The following is a 5004-nucleotide window of genomic DNA, read 5'->3' on the forward strand; positions in this document are numbered from 1 at the left end:
AGATAGGAGCCAGGAGGTCGATACACTGAGAAAGACGCACTGGTACCTGGGAAGTGTGTGGGCACAGAAAAACCACCGAAGTTATTCCTGGTCTTATAAGCACCAATGTCAACCATCCATAGAAAACACATCAATCAGCCTCTTGAACTTTGCCTGCGGTACCTCAGGTCTCTGGTAGTCTGACATCTAGCTTAAAGGATCTTCCACCTCTGTGATACACAAATTACTCCCAAGCCTTGCCGGGTGTTCCTCTGCTCAAGCCAAGTTTTTGGCAATCAGGCTGCCTCATGCTGTTCCGCAGAATGCTGGGATCAGCGTTCTAATCCACTGGCCAACAACCCCTGCCCTTCCACCCGCCCCGTCCCAGCCCCCAGCCCCAGCCTGGCGGACTCATTCTGATGTCAAGAGATCTGCACTTGGATGGCATTTTGTAGAAGAGGATTAGACAGGCAAGAGGACACCCTGGAGTGGAGTTGGAAAGAGATCTTCGCACCTTGTGGGGAGTTTTCCAGCTGCAAAGAACACTGCCGCTAGTTTTCTCTATACTGAATACCAGGAAATGGGGTTAAGCACCATGCAAAAATCAGCCACCCACTCCTATCCCAAGGCTGCCAGACTGGGGCAAAAAAAAAAGCCAGATCCTTCTCAACCTCTGGAAGAACGCTTTTAACGTTCTGGTTTTCCTGATCGCTGGAAAACAGGCCTCAGGATTTTAGCAGCCAAGAGGCCCGGTATGAGTAGTCTGGTCAGAACGGACTGGAATTGCTAACGACCGCAGGTTTTTGTTTTTAAATACATGCCGTGGTCAGGGAAGGAAAGCCCATCGTGCAGGGTGCAGCATTTCAAGCACAAAACGTGATGAGGAAGGGTTATGATTGGAGCAAGCATAGTGCAACTCCACTTTGGGGCTCTGCCAGAGCTCCCATAAAACCCTCCTTTTTCTTGAGTCTACACCATGCGCTCTGATGTGATCAATTTAAGAGGCTTTTATGAGATGCCAGAGCGCGTTACTTAAAGCACTCCCATTTATTTCTCTTTACTTTATGTTTTTATTACGTAGCATTTGAATTAAATCCATCTGGCAACGTTTTACCATGGAGGGAGGTGGGGCCCATCAGGAAGAGAAAAGAAATTTGTTGACGAGGGAAAAGCTCCTGTGGTCAGGGCTGCTTGGACCTCAGTGGGGTGAGCACCCTCCCCCCAGTTGAACCCCCAGGTTCCATGTGAGGACAGATCCTAGATGACGAATATACAATCTGCCTCCACAATTTGATTTAGGTTTCCACCCCCGCCCCCCCTCCTTTTCTTGCTTCTTCCCCTCCGGGTAACCATGAGCTATTTCCTGTTTATGCCTCCTACTAACCAGCCTTCAAGTCCTACTGGACGGTCAGGGCCCAGACATAATGTCATCTCTGCCTCACCATGTCACTTAATCCTTCTGGAAGGAAGTAGCTGGTTTCAGCTCTGAACGCCTATGGCATTTTATCTGGACTTCTGTAGGAAAGTTATCACTTTTTATCTTGACTCCTACAGAGGCGCGTTTTAGTTTTCAAAATTATGAGTCTAGAGCCTGAATGTTTTATCTTCGAATCATGCTCAGCACCCACTGCAATGACTTGAACATCCGAGGGACCCAATAAATATGTTTTGAGTAGTTATGTACATGCCGACTCCAAAAAGCAATTTTAGAACTAGGAAGCAGTTGTCACTTACCTATAAGTGAGCCACAAGGACTTGTTTTAGAGGCAGCTCTTAAAGTCACAGCTACTCAGAGGCCACGCCTGGCAACTGGCTTCAGGTCCCACTGGCCAGCTCAGAGCCACGGCCAGGCTGACTCATTCTGAGATCAGGGAGCTGCGCTCGGACGGCATCTTATGGGAGGGTACCGATGAGCCAGATTGGGATCATCTGTTTGCAATAAAGACCATCCTGCTCAGCCGGCACTATTAAAACAGGCTTCATCTTGAGGATCCACGTGGAGCTGTAATCAGGTCAAACCTCTGAGGACGCACCTGGGGCCTGGACCTTCACCTTGGCCCTCCACTCTGGTCAGGGCTGGCCACACGCGCCTCCCATCTGCTCCTTTCTGCTGGACCGCCAGCGGCCCCTCCATCCTGGCCAGTTGCCCCCACGGCCACCTTCTCTGTGTGACCCTTCAGTGGTAGCAGTTGCAAACAGTGGGTAAATGTGCTGTCTGTAGTTTTTGTTTTGGTTTGGTTTGGTTTGTTTCAGTGTGGATTTCTGAACAAAGGAAGTTGATTGGTTCAGCCATCCCTGGAAGCCAGATGACTATAGTTCTTGGGTCAGGCACCTCCCTCCGGGTCCCAGGGCCAGGGTGCAGGGACACGCGTGCACCTGTGGGTGTGTGCCCTGGAAACCGTCGGTCAGCAACCACTGCACACCTGCGGAGCATTGCTGCCTGCCCTCCGTGAGGACCCTGCAGCTAGGGACAGGGCTCGGGGGAGGCCTCTGCTCCCTGTCAGAGCAGCGAGAGAAACGCAGCAACCAGAAGCTGGGGGTGACTAATTCACCCAGGTGTCCAGACTCTGGCGCACTGCAGGAGTGTCGAGTGGGGAAAATGAAGTAATTGCAGGCGATCGCAGATTGGTTGGGAACAAACAGTAAAAACACTACACAAGGGAGAAAGGAGGGGGGAAAGCAAGTATTTTAAACCCCCTGATGAGCAGCTGAAGCCAGAGGACAGTCTTCTGAATGGAGTGATACACTCAACACCTCATTAGAACCTCCGAGTTCATTGGGTCCTCCTGTATTTTAGACTCCTGGTCTGTCCTGGGTCCTCATCTTTAAGGCATTTGAGGTTTGGCTTTGGATATTTAAAAAAGAAAAAAAAAACATCATAAGCTATTGCCTGATTAATGCCTAAGACACAGCAGTTTCTGATGCTCATTGCAAGCTTTGCCTCTTAGAAGTGGCTAACGCTGGTTCAGTTCTTAACAAGCTCCCCGTTCTCACGTCTCTCACGACTTTATAATCACAGATGGAGAGCCCTGATTAGCTGCTCAATCTGGTGACCAAAAGCGCTAGTCCTTTCTTTTAGCAGATTCAGGCAATCGCCCTCCTGTATCTCTGAGAAAAGAGTCTAAGATTTGATTACGGGGTGCTAACGATCACAGGGTGGGGCTGGGGGTTGGAGGGTGGCACGGCCCCCTCCCCTGTGCTCTAGGAGCTTCTTTCTCTGTCTCCCTTCAGGAATGCTCCAGCTGGGAGGACGAATCCAATCATGATCATAAGAGCCAATGTCTACTGAATGCTTAATATGTCCCAGGCACCCTTGTGAGCCCATCCCATAATTACCTCACTGAATTCTCACGACAGCCTTTTGAGGAGGACGCCATGCGTATCTTTAATTTACAGATAGGCTCTGTCTTCAGAGGGGGCTTCTGAAACAGAGCAGGCAACCTTTTTTGGGGGGTGGGGGTGGGAGGGACGGGAGGGTGGGTGAGGGATATTGAGGAGGGCACCTGTTGGGATGAGCACTGGGTGTTATGGAAACCAATTTGACAGTAAATTTCGTATTTAAAAAAATAATGATAAATAAATAAATAAAAAAAACTCTTAAAAAAAAAAATGAAACAGACTTTAGCCTGCCCAAAGTCACAGCCCAGGCAGGAGGATGCCACCCAGGCAGACCTCCACTTAACTTCTGTGCTCCTCCCAGGCTGGGAGACGTTAACTCACACCTCGAATAAACGAACATTTCCACGAATGGAGGTTTTAAGTATTGCCATCATGTTAGCACTCCCCGCCCCGGGGGTTATCTGTGGCCCTTCCCGGAAGGGCCTTGCTTCCTGGGGCGACTACCGTAGCAGGAAGCCATCTAAATGGTTGATTTCCAAAGAGATGTACAAGAGGGATGCTTTCTAAGGGTGGGATTTCTGGACCTACCACAAGGTGACAAAGCAGGTTGTGGCGCAGAACGCTCGTTTATTTAATTTGCACCACTCCTGAAATAATAGACGCTCTCATCCTCCTGTAAAAGGTGGGGGAACAGACACAATGAGATTCATCAACTTGCCCAACATCAAAATTGGGTGAATGGAAGAGCCAACATTCCAACCTGGCCCCGCACCAGTAGCTTCCCCATCTCTCAGCAACGAAAGAGCCCTGCCGGACGGGAATGTACCCTACTGGGATCTGCATTTGCTCAAAGGGCCTCCGGTCTTTTGGGTTTGGTTTTGTTTTTCCCATCAGGCAAACCTGCTGCCTCCCGCTCCTGAAACTGCACGTCCTGGCATGAAGCCCCGCCCACCTGCTCTGCAGGCGCACCTCCCGCCGGGTGGGCGCTCCATTCCCCCCCCCCTCCGGCCTCACCCCCACCCCACACACAACACAAAATGACAGGGGAAAGAAAAATATCCCTTGTGTGGCCTGGAAGACTTAGCCTGAGGCATTACTCCTGCTTTAGCACCAAGACAACAGAAATACGCGATGATTCCTGGGTACCTTTGTCAATGGATTTTTAATTTCACCTTATTTGTCATTTACTTTCTTAGGAAGAATTCTGCAGTCTCCTTCTCTGTCCCGTGGGTGGATGTCTTGGGATCGCTCTCATGTCCCTCTTATTAATTTTACTTTTATGCTCTCTGAAAAGACATTTTTTTCACTTTGTCATTCCTTGGGGCTGGCGTGCAGCCCAGAGCCTCAGTTTGCTCCCTGGTGGCGTTAAAGGTGACACCTGAGTTCTGAGCTTCACCTGACCTCTGCCATGGCGTTTCTCCTCTCCTCACAGCCAAGCCTGGGAACACCTCCTCTTCCCTCTCTTTCCCCAAATCCGCCCACAAAATCTGCTACTTTTTGGGGAAGACACAAGTGGGGAGACTTAACCTCCGAAGCCCGGTCTCGATCTGAGCGCAGAGGGGCAGCTTGGCTGAGATGAGTTCAACATTCGTTCATTGCCTTTTTGTCAGACAGCTGTGGTGCTTTTCAAACAAAAACTTCAGCAGTTATTTTCCTGTCCTGAAAAAGAATTCAACTTCGTCAAAT

General features: G+C 49.9%; 1 long non-coding RNA gene across 1 annotated transcript; it reads right to left on the reverse strand.

Moving 5' to 3' along the window:
• Positions 1 to 2611: 2611 nt before the first annotated feature.
• On the reverse strand, positions 2612 to 4257 carry LOC122230961. The gene is made up of 3 exons (XR_006208011.1): positions 3907 to 4257; positions 3316 to 3401; positions 2612 to 2824 (listed from the first exon to the last, which is right to left on the reverse strand). It is a non-coding gene; the product is annotated as an uncharacterized LOC122230961 (long non-coding RNA).
• Positions 4258 to 5004: the final 747 nt, after the last annotated feature.

This window comes from Panthera tigris, chromosome A1 (genome assembly GCF_018350195.1).
Source record: "Panthera tigris isolate Pti1 chromosome A1, P.tigris_Pti1_mat1.1, whole genome shotgun sequence".
NCBI lineage: Eukaryota > Metazoa > Chordata > Mammalia > Carnivora > Felidae > Panthera > Panthera tigris.